Source organism: Mixophyes fleayi, chromosome 5 (assembly GCF_038048845.1).
Source record: "Mixophyes fleayi isolate aMixFle1 chromosome 5, aMixFle1.hap1, whole genome shotgun sequence".
Lineage (NCBI taxonomy): Eukaryota > Metazoa > Chordata > Amphibia > Anura > Limnodynastidae > Mixophyes > Mixophyes fleayi.
In genome coordinates, this window is record NC_134406.1 from 234,597,481 (window position 1) to 234,609,567 (window position 12,087).

The window sequence follows — 12,087 nt, forward strand, 5'->3', positions numbered from 1 at the left end:
TAGAGTGGGTGCAGCCCAAAAAAAGTCCTGGAATGGGAGAATGTAATGAGTGTGGATGAGAGACGCAGATCTTGTGCAGAACGGAGTTGCCAAGTTGGGAGATATTTTGAGACAAGAGAGGAGATGTATGTTGGTGCAGCTTTGTTGATGGCCTTGTAGGTTAGTAAAAGTATTTTATATTGGATTCAGTAGAAAACAGGCAACCAGTGTAGAGACATATAGAGTGATTCAACAGAGCAATAACAATTTGCAAGGAAAATCAATCTTGCGTGAGATATGTGCGAATTCTGGAAATGTTTTTTAGATATATGTAACATGATTAAGATATAGAGTCAATGTGGGGAACAAAGGATAGGTGTGAGTCAAGGATTACACCTAGGTAGCGAGCTTGTGGGGTGGGATTTATGGTCATGTTATCAACAGAGATAGAAATGTCAGGTATGCTCTTGTTGGTGGGTGGGAATATTATTAACTCCGTTTTAGAAAGATTTGAGTTTGAGTTGGCGAGAGGACATCCAAGATGAAATGGCAGAAAGACAGTCAATTACACGGACAACACAGATGTCGAGAGATCAGGAGAGGATAGATAAATTTGGGTATCATCCGCATAGAGAGGATACTGAAATCCAAAGGAACTTATTAGATTTCCAAGAGAAGCGGTATAGATAGAGAACAGCAGAGGACCTAGCACTGAGCCTTGTGGTACTCCAACTGATAAAGGAAGCGGAGCCGAGGTGGCCCCAGAGAAATTAACAGTGAAAGAGCGATTAGAAAGGTAGGATGAGAACCAGGATAGAACAGTGTCTTGAAGACCTAGGGATTGCAGCATTTGTATGAGAAGAGAGTGGTCAACGGTGTCAAATGCAGCCGAGAGATCCAGAAGAATAAGGAGAGAGTAATGGCGTTTAGTTTTAGCAGTGATCAGATCATTGACAAACTTAGTCAACGCAGTCTCTCTGGAGTGGTGAGAACGAAAGCCAGACTGAAGAAGATCCAACAGGTTGTTTGCGGAAAGGAAGCTTGTGAGGCGAGTGTAGGCAAGTCTCTCTAGAACCTTGGAGGGGCACGGCAGCTGAGAGATGGGACGGTAATTTGAGAGAGAGTTTGGGTCGGAATCTTGTTTTTTTAGAATAGGAGTAATCACTGCGTGCTTCTATAGTGATGGAAAGATGCCAGTAGAGAGCGAGAGATTACAGATTATAGTTAGAGGTGAAATGAGCACAGGAGACAGGGATCTACCAATTTGTGAGGGAATAGGATCAAGAGGACAGGAGGTAGAGTAGGAGGATAAGAAGAGAGTAGAAATTTCCTCTTCATTTATGGGGTCAAATGAAGAGAGGGTGTCAGAGGTTGGTGGGAAGGAATTGAGCGGATTGCTTGTCAAGGGAGAGGATACCAATTCTAGTCTGATCTTATCAATCTTGTCCTTCAAATAGGAAGCAAGATCCTGGGTACCGATAGTAGACGGAGGGTTTGGGGTGGGAGGATTGAGAAGAGATTTAAATGTGTTAAAAAGGCGTTTGGTGTTAGAGCATAGATAAGAGATTGGAAGCATGTTTGTTTTGCAGTGTCCAGAGCATTTCGATAGGAACGGTAGATAGAAGTATATGTGAAGTCGTTAGAGGTGCGAGATTTACGCCAGTGACGTTCTGCTTTACGGGAAAGTTTTTGAAGATTTTGCGTTGCTGTAGTGTGCCACGGCTGACATCGAAGTCGACTTGTAGTATGTAGTGTCACTGTAGCCACTTGATCAATGGCTGTTAAGGTTTGGTAAAAATTAGGTACTGCCATCTCAGGGGAGGAGAATTTAGTGTTATTGAGGTAAATAATAATGTAGGAGGGGGGGATGTAGTTGGGAGAGCGAAATTATGTGATTTTAGCAAAAAATAGGGATTTTAGGAAAAAAAATAGGGATCCAAAACCAAAACCCGTAAGGGCGGTTTTGCCAAAACCAAAACAGGAAATTAATCCAGATCCAAAACCAAAACACGGGGGTTAGTTAACATCTCTAATAACATTTGAACTTTGATCCCATGCTCATGCATCTAATACAATATTTTTTATAATAATCCTACTACATTGCTAATAATGAATGGCACCAAAGCAGACAGGGTACAGATGGGCAGAGGCACAAAGCCAGGCTGCCCCTTATCCCCACTTCGACTCAATCTCTCAATTGACCCTTTTTATACACATACTACAATCATGGTCCACTGTAAGTGAATCCAGAACAGAGATAAGGAACTAAAATGTCAATTGCCAATGGTCTTCTATTACAAAGAAGGCAATTCTGGAAAAGATCAGGGAATACAATAGATCTTGGTATTTTCTGTAAACATGGAGGAATTAACAGCCACGTTTTTAAACACAAAAATCACGAGGAATGTGTGCAGAGATTTTCCTCCACAGTGGGCCAAAAACTACATCACATATTTAGGCAGACAGCTTCTCAAACATCCCATGGACTTTTACTGCCTTAACATAACCAAGGCTATTGGGGTATTGTCGCTAGAAGGCTTTCATCATACCGAGACGGGGCAAATCTGATCAAATATATTTCCCTCCTCAGACAAATTAATGAATTTAATACAATCCCAACCGCTCATAATAACACTTAAAGACAGCAAATTCATCATCACTACTTACTGTAATTTTACCTGGAAAGGAAAAAAGACCCAGAATTAGTCTCATAAAATTGCAACAACCTAAATCTAAGGGGGGCATCAACTCTACACCAATGTACTGCATTACAGCCATTCTCACATATTTGAGAGACTAGCTTCATAACCAAGATACATAAGCAAACTCCCCAATCAAAAAAATAAATAAATTCCCGCAAACTTGATCTAAAGCATTTCCTACACCAACATGACCAGGAAATCCCACAAGAATGATGACATCCCTAACATGATAATATCCTACCCTGGAGCACCTGTATTATGGCATAAACAATGCCTCAAATGCACACAAAACCTACTACCTGCCATTAATGCAAAACCCATCACTTCAAAATGACCTACCCCTTTACTTGATGGAAACATAACAGTATAACATCAATAGGTTGCCTCCATGACAAAACTACTAGAAGCCCTTACAATTCTGAGATACTCCATCCCATTGCATCTTTACAAGCACATTATGAAAGTGAAATTAAGAAATTCTCAGAGCAAGATTGGCAAACCCCTCTCAAACCACTCCTCCAAATTATACAAAATGAATGTCAAACCCATATACATGTCCTCTGCTACCTTCAACAGTGCATGCTTTCCAGTTCCCCTCAAGAAAGAGTGACATAATCACCACTTATTTATATAGCGCCACCAATTCCACAGTGCTGTACAGAGAATATTTGTCATTCACATCGGATCATGCTCCATTGGAGCTCACAGTCTAAATTCCCTACCACACACACAGATTAGGATTAATTAAATCAGCAGCCAACTAACCTACTAGTATTTTTTTGGAGTGTGGGAGGAAACTGGAGCAATCGGAGGAAACCAACACAAACACACGGATAACATGCAAACTCCTCACAGAATAAGGCCCTGTACGGGAATCGAACACATGACCCCAGGACAAATGCTAACCACTGAGGCATCATGTTGTCTGGTAATAAAGTGATTACCCTATTGCTTCGATTCTAAGGCGCACCTTTTATCCCATACAAACATCTCTTAAACCAGGGTGCATCTTAGAATCGGGGGTGCGTCTTAGAATAGCAGGCGGAAGTTTGACAGTTGTCGCTTCACCCTGCTCTCTGAATAATTTCATTATAGTGGAGCTGTACTGCATTCATTTTGTTCTTACTGCAATCAAAATGTTGTCAAAAAGATTGCACAAGGAAGCCAAATTGAATCAAAAGTTATTGTGTATGCAGAAGAAAACGGAAATAGAGATGCAAGCCGACATTTCGACATTAGTGAAATAAATGTTCATTGCTGGAGAAATGATCGCAATTCCATATAATCAAAGCTTTTTTTCTGTCGTTGGTACTGAAATTAGTGTGCGCCTTACAATCGATGGCATCTTAAAATTGATGAAATATGGTATTTCAAAATGGGATAGCCACTATTTCATAGTGAAAAGGGAGAGGTGAAAATCTGCACAACTGAGGTATACAAGACAGATTTGAAAAATATAATACACCACACTTATGAATAAATACTGACACTGCACATTAAACTAGACATGTAGCTTACCGCCATTTGCATTACTCTAGCAGGATTAAATTTAATGGCTACTGAAAAACAGCAGAGTACTGTATTCATGCTGTGTTTGTATGGTTATTATAACTAGGTTACTACAGTACCAGAATAGGCCACAGTGGCCTAGCCACACTAGAGCCCAAAGAATCCAGACCAGCATACAATCCATATTGCAGAGTCCCACATGCATAGTAAGACATATATACATAACACATTACCACACACCTGGCTGTTCACACTTCTGACACATTGTGGTGCTCTATATTATGTGTAGACTTCATAAAACAGTGCACTACATACCAATGAATAATAGTGGAGCCTAGACCTTGCATTTTGATGTGTAAAGTCAAGGACATACCATTTTCTAGCTCACTTGGCTAAGATGTATTATACTATGATATGTAATGGAAAGACAGTGAGGGTTATACCAACTATACCTATGACAAATAGAAACTTTTCTGTTTTTTGTTTTTTTTGGTGGAAAACCATAACACCCCGAGTTATATCTGTCTTGGGATACATGTCACTTTTTGGCATGATGGTTCATCTCTTAGAGGTTTTACAATAGAATATGCTTGTGGTGTTTAGTGATAAACTGTCACTTCTCTATGGGTTCTAGAATGCATGGTATGCTGCATGTTGGTTCTTTGCTATGCACTAGAACGCAAGTATAGCATTTCTTATTCGGTGACACCAATATAACATCTGCATGAGTTTTGTGATGCACTGTGCGTTTAAATTTTGTGGTACAATGACATCTGCCTCAATTAAGAGATTTGCTGAGCTATATACGAATTCTGTAATGTACTACACTATAAGCCAAGATAGTATGATCTTCCTGTGATAGATGTCTAGTTTGTGATGCATTGTGCTGCAAGATATTGTAATGCACTATATTACATGCAATTATTTTGTAATACACAGTTCCACCTGTCTATACATCACGGTGCACTCTAGCTTATATTACAATATATATACACTGCATTTTATGCATGTGTTTTATGATGCACAGGAAAAAGAGCCGCATGATGCACTAGCTTGTGTGATGCCCGGGGATACCCTGTTATTTCCTGCAATGCAGGCACTGTAATCCCTAGCCAGATGTGATGCATGTCACTGTGATACCTGGCTTATATATGTACTGCACAGTTACCTGGCTGTCCCGGGCCGGGCTGCTCACACCTCCAACATTGACAAACACTAAAGAGAATGAGCGGCCACGCACCGCCCCCCTCCCCTGACAGCGGTTACGCAAACCAAATCACGGCGCAGGGGAGGCCTGGAGCACATATGTACTGTACGCTTCAACAACATCACTCGAGGGAAAACAGTACAGGGTGTGACATCATGTTTCGCATGTTATTAGTGCATCATCCCATTCATCAGTTCTTACACGGTGGATTTTATAGTTGTTTCGGAAAACGTATCTGACCTGTTTCCCACGTCTATACAGTGGTACAGGCCACCGCCCTCACGCTCGTCGGTAATAAAAAGCAGCCATTATTCGCAGTACTAGCGGCCCCAAGTGGACAATCTCGGGAATGCAGTGAGTGAACTTCCCATAGAAGACCAAGGATGGAAGCCTCACAAGCAGTGGGAGAAAGGAAAGAGGAGGAGAGGAAGAAGTCACTGGAAGCAATCACAATATCATCATCATTTATTTATATAGCGCCACTAATTCCGCAGCGCTGTACAGAGAGCTCGCTCACATCAGTCCCTGCCCCATTGGGGTTTACAGTCTAAATTTCCTAACACACACACACACAGCCAGACACATAGACTAGGGTCAATTTGTTAGCAGCCAAATAATCTACCAGTATGTTTTTTGAAGTGTGGGAGGAAACTGGAACACCCAGAAGAAACCCACACAAACAAGGGGAGAACATACAAACTTGTCACAGATAAGGCCATGGTCAGGAATTTAACACATGACCCCAGTGCTGTGAGGCAGAAGTTCAAACCAAATAGCAAACAATTGGTCAAATAAATCATTTCAGCACCATCACGTACATTCTGCACAGTGACTGTAATAGTGAATAGTGAAATGTACTCTAATCAAAGCAGACATGGTAGTATATATTTTGAACAGTGTTTTATTCCGTAACAAGCTGCTAGCAAAGATATTTAGTGCAGGCACAAACTACTGGAAGTATACCTATGATACAAACTCTTCTTTGAAAGGTTGTCATCAAGTGGAATACAATTCTGAAATAGGATAAAAAGCCAAACAAAGTGGTAGCAAAGTTATTTTCTCTGCAGTTTAAAACATGAAAACAAAATCAAAATCAGCAGGAGCTACTTATATAGCACCACTAATTCCTCAGCGCTGTACAGAGAACTCACATCAAATCTCTGATTACTATGGGCAACATAAGCTTTTTTCTATTGCACCAATCCCCAACTGTGCTTCAGACATAAGGGCATCACTAGTGGTTTCATGGGCACCTTCCTATTTGAACTCTGAGCTATAGCTGCAGTCATTTAGTCGCTGACTTGAAGTATCAATTCCATCTTTAAATAATATATGCAAAAAAGCTAATATTTTCCTAATAAATGTATCAGCGTTTTCGTTTTTATTATTGCAACCAAAATTATTATCCATGCGCTCATCATTTCCCGGCTTGACTACTGTAACCTTCTCCTCACCAGCCTCCCCCGTTCTCACCTTGCCCCCCTTCGATCTATACTCAATGTGGCTGCGAGGCTCATCTTCCGTTCTCGCCGCTCCTCTTCGGCCTTCCCTCTTTGCATTGCACTACATTGGCTCCCCTTTCCCCTACTGAATCCTTTTAAAACTTCTTACCCTCACCTACAAGGCCCTCTCACACTCTACTGCCCCTTATATCTCCAATCTCCTCTCCATCCACACTCCCACCCTGTCCCTGCGATCGGCCAATGACAGTCGCCTCTCTTCCACTCTGATCACCTCATCCCACTCCAGAATTCAAGACTTCTCCCGCGCTGCCCTCCTGCACTGAAATGACATCCCTCGCTCTATCCATTTGTCCCCTAACTTGTGCTCCTTCAAACAAGCACTCAAAACTCATCTCTTCCTCAAAGCCTACCAGCCTTCCACCTACCCCTCTCTCCATGCTCGCTTTCATCACCTCGCTCCTCCTTAGAAGAGGGCTTACTCCCCTCCTCTGACTCCCTTTGTGCCAGCCGTCTGTTTGCCCTCCCTTTAGGATGTAAGCTCTTATGAGCAGGCCGGCCCTCCTCCCTCCTGTCTCTCGACCTTCTCTTCTGCTCCAACTGCAATATATTTGCTTTGCCTGGAGCCTCTGAAGTCTTGGAATTACTCATTTATTGTTCTGTACTGTTATTCCCTGTACTGTCCATTGTTTGTACTGTGCACGGCGCTGCGGAAACCTTGTGGCGCCTTATAAATAAATGATAATAATAATTATTGTGAACACAGAAATCCCTTTCATAATAGCTTCTGTGAATCCCAATAGCAGCTATCCGATGTTGCATCTTGTCAAAATAGAGTGCGGTATGGGAAGGACAGCCTGCAGTAAGATCACAACTCATTTTACCATAATTGAGGTAATAAACTAGGTCTCTCGTCAGCCAATGACACGTAAAGCATTAGATAAGCACTAAACAGTACCTGTAACTTCACCACCACACTGCTCTGCAGCATTAATGCATCAGCTAGTGTATAAATCGAGAGCTAACACCAGTAGAGAAGGCAACACAAAATGAGAGGTATGGGGCAGGGAAGACAGTCCAAAGACTGTATAGCAGTGTCTGTAAGCCAAATAAATGTTGTTACAGGAAGCCAGCTGTCCTTGGATCATCCAAACTAAAGCTCACATATATCATGTTTTATTAGCAAATATTTTTTATTTATTATCCTTTAAGGCTTAAAGAATTTTTTTTTACTGCTATATTCGCAAACCGAGCAGGTGTTGTGCAAGTACTGCTATTGTCACATCTTGTAATGTTCTAGATAGTACACCCACCAGTTAGCACTGCATCAGCAAGCATATTCGCCTTCCACCGTCCAAACAATGGCCGACACAAACAGGCACAGTATCATTCATATGCACTCACAAAGCATACATGATGCACCAAGCATCATACACACTATATTGAGTGGGTGAAGCGTTTACAACAAAAAATAGTTTCATGTGTATGTGATAAATACTTAAAAACACTGTCCGGCCAATCAGATTTTTCAGAAAATCAGTCAGGTTATAAATATTCCTTGGTGAATAAAACAGGGTGACTAATAGGCATATTCCTTATTTACTATTTATTAAACAGTAATATGGTTCCTTTTCTCCTCTGACTAAACTTGTGTTAGACTTTGTGACAGGATGGACCGCCTATGCCACCCTGTTTGTTGTTGCTGGGAACCGGCTGGTCTTACTTTGCCACCGTCCCATTTTGTTATTCTGAATACGCCCCTCCTGCCGCAGTAGGAGGGGCCTGCTGCCACCACTGGGCTCCTTTATGGTGCCCAGAACCACGTTCCTTCAGGGTAACTGTCGCTGCTAGTGTAATCCCATGCTTGTACACTTGGGCTGGTACCCCTGACCGCTTACAGGGTGTTGTGGATGGATCCCCCCTGGCCTATCACACTGGCCAGAGCTGCTGGAAAGCAGTAGAGCAGTGGTACTGGAGAGCTTGGTCCAAACCCCAGAAACAGCCGGAGGATGGATTAGATTTTGGGTCAATTCTGTAGGTCACAGTGTGGAGGGACAGAAGATGTCAGAGCCGGTGCCCGTGAAGAGGGCGAAGATATCCGGCAGCGCTGTGCCCCTGGAGGGGCTGAAGAGGTCCCCGATGGTGCCCAGCTACAAGAAAGAAGAGGAGAAGTACTCACCCGTCCATCGATCCAGCGGCGGTGAGTATAACTTCTTTTTTGCAGGTCCTGTGCGCGGGGGAAGGATGAGCCAATCAGGGCTCATCTTTCCCCGCTGGCCAATCAGCGGCCGGATGCGCGAGCCAATCGCGGCTCGCGCCCGGCCATTCAAAAGATTGGCGCCGACGCGAGCCAATCAGCGCTCACGCCGGCGGATGACGTCACGCCGGCGACTATATAAGTCGCCGGGTGGCGCCATTTTGGCAGAAGTCCGTCGGCGGGGAAGAGAGAGGACGTCTCGTCCAGACGTCCATCAACAGAGCCAGCAGCAGCGGCGGCAGGGGGCCCTTGTAAGGGCCGTGAGCTACCCTGCCGCCAGAAGACTTCAATCAAGCCGCCGGAGCGGAGAACGTCGGCGGGGAGCCCTTGTAAGGGCTGAGAGCGCCCCCGCCAAGCAGCCTTCAACAGCGCCGAAGAGGAGAAGAGGCGCCGCCGGCTGGAGGGTCTGGAAGACCCGGAGAAGAAAGAAACAGAAGACGGCGTGTCAAGTTGAGTATCCTGCGCAGAGCAGGTAAGTATACTCAACGTTAAGTTCGGGCACTAGGCCCGTGGGCACATTCGGGCACAAGGCCCGTGGCACTGTAAATTAGGGGCACAAGGCCCAGGGACCTGGGCACTAGGCCCCAACGTGGTAGTGGGCCAGTAGGCCATTAGTATCTATATAAAGGGGACAAGCCCCTGTTAGTTAGAGAGGGGGACTCAGAGCCCCAGGTGTACAAGGGCACAAGGCCCTTAGGTAGTTAGTGGCCTAGAGGCCATAGGAAGGCCAGAGGGCCTGGTTAGGGGCTGGTAGCCCATCTGCTATTAAGGGCACAAGGCCCTCAGTTAGTTAGGGAGGCCACAGGCCTCAGGCAGGGGCTAGGACCCCCTAGGTAGTAGGGCATAAGGCCCTAGTGAGTGGGCTCAGAGCCCTGAGTTGGAGAGGGGGCTGAGGCCCATTAGTCAGAGCAGAAGGCTCTGTGTGTAGCTGGGCAGAGACCCATGGTGTGTAGGGCATAAGGCCCTGGTGGTGTGTGGTAGAGGCGTGGGAGCCTCGTGAGAGTAGGCGCGGTCCTGTGTGAGGTGAGCACACGTGGTTAGGAGGTACGGTCGAGCGTAGGCTCCTGTGGTGCTGTAGCAACCTGCTGGTTGGCTAGCAGCGGTGTGTTCGGGTAAGTAGCGGCAAAGTACTGTAGACTGTATTTATTCTGTCTGTGTGGCGAGTGTAGTTTACATTACAGTATTTTGGTGTGCTTTCTAACTGTGTCCAGAGGCAAGAAGTCAGGCCCCCATTAAAGGTAGGCTCTTGTTTCCTGTGGTTTTCCTGTGCTAACCCGTGCTGTGGGGGACAAGTGTAAGTACCAGCATACACATAGTCAGGGGAGAGCACATGTAGTTTCCCTGTCCCTTAGGTCCCCGGGGTCACACTGGTACCCAGAGGGGGTGGCTGAGTGAGTTGGTGGCAGTACAGCACACCTTGAGGCAGTTCCAGGGGCGGCCGTGGTTCTGATCAAGGGTCCTCAAGGCCGGTTCCGTGCAGGTGGACCTGTGGTTCCGGACGTGGGGACACGTGTGAGATACCCGAGTACAGGCAGTCGGGCGGTTCAGTTCGATCGGCTGTTCCGTGCGGCAGTCGGCCCGCGGGTTAGTGTGCTGTTTTACTGAGCCTCAGCCGGGCTTAAAGAACCCGTACTTAGGGCCTGTGTGTGACTCCATAGCAAGAAGGCAGCTTCTTGGTACGACCTGGGTGAGGGGGTTAGGAACCGCCCTCCGGTTTAGGCTGTGAACACCGTGTAACTAGTAGTTCCGTTAGTGCACCACATTTAGTTAGTCCTAGTGTTTGACGTAGTTGCGTTGCCGACCATTAGAACGTTGTTAGGGTCGGGTCGCCGTTGTAGTTAGTCCAGTTTGTGGGTGCCATCTTAGTTCACGGAGAGCGTAGAGGGAGGCTGTGTGTCTTGTCATCCGCAGGAGTCGGGAAGGTGCAGGAGAACCGGATCGGAAGTGGGAGTGTCCCGGTGAGTATCACGCTCGATTCCTCCTTTCGGTTAGGCCCTCACCGGCAGGTGTGTGAGGCACTTGAGGCGGGATTAGTCCTCGGATTAGTCTTGGCCTTCAGTGCCTGTAGTCCCCCGCGTCTTGGCAAGAACAAAGTGAGGAGGCGGCAAGGAGCTTGGACTGACCGTGTCCTTGTCCTTTGCCGTAGTCTCGGACAGCCCTTACCTGGTAGGCACGGCCGTAATCTCTGCCTCTATCTTAGAGGGACGTGATTGGAGGTGGCTGCGGATCTGCTGGGATCGGATCGCGGCTGGGAAATCAGAAGCGGACTGGAGGTGACCATCGTTTACAAGGTGAGTTATTTTCTGTTGCGTCTGTCCCTGTCTTTCCCCGCAGGGGGCGTTACAACAGGATTACAGCAATATTGAAGAAGTTGTCAAGCAGGGTCTTGAAGCAGAGAGTGATGTTTATTTCACTCAAGTGTCCTGACAAGGACATTTCCACTGATTAAAGGTATCAGTTGTCAGGTCAGATGGAACATCAGAATGATACATTTCAGTTTACAAGGGAGAGGGGGAAGGGAAATCATTTTCTCATGCCCAGGAAGTCCAAGAAGAGAGAGAGACATGGAGTTTGGCTTATAGCCCACAACTGTACTCCCAGCATCCTGAGAACACACATATGCACAATGATGCCATCACCCACACATGGACAGTCTGTATGTTGGGCAATATTGCACATGTAATGCAGCCACTAATGAGAGGTTCCCAAAAGCACCATATCTTGTGGCCGGCTTTGCCCCCACAATGACATCATTGTGGGGAGGTGTGTCATAGGAATGAGGGGTCACTCCTTCAAACTGGATGAATGTGTGGATGTGATTTGTGAGTCAGTTAAATATGGTGTTTTCAAAGTTATCATTAAGCAAATAATAATTGACTATTCTCAGCGACAATGCACCCATAACTGTATATTATTACAGATACTATCAAGTTGGATTTCTTTGCCCTGTACAAAAGCACTCTGTCCAAAGCC

General features: G+C 45.4%; 1 protein-coding gene across 6 annotated transcripts in view; it reads right to left on the minus strand.

Annotated features, from left to right (window-relative positions):
* STAU2 (staufen double-stranded RNA binding protein 2) overlaps positions 1 to 5,464 on the minus strand; it is a 194,234-nt gene extending 188,770 nt beyond the window's left edge. For all 6 annotated transcript variants that reach the window (XM_075213652.1, XM_075213654.1, XM_075213653.1 and 3 more), the window contains exon 1: positions 5,359 to 5,464. The gene's annotated coding sequence lies outside the window, so the exon portion shown is untranslated. The remainder of the gene's footprint in view (positions 1 to 5,358) is intronic.
* Positions 5,465 to 12,087: the final 6,623 nt, after the last annotated feature.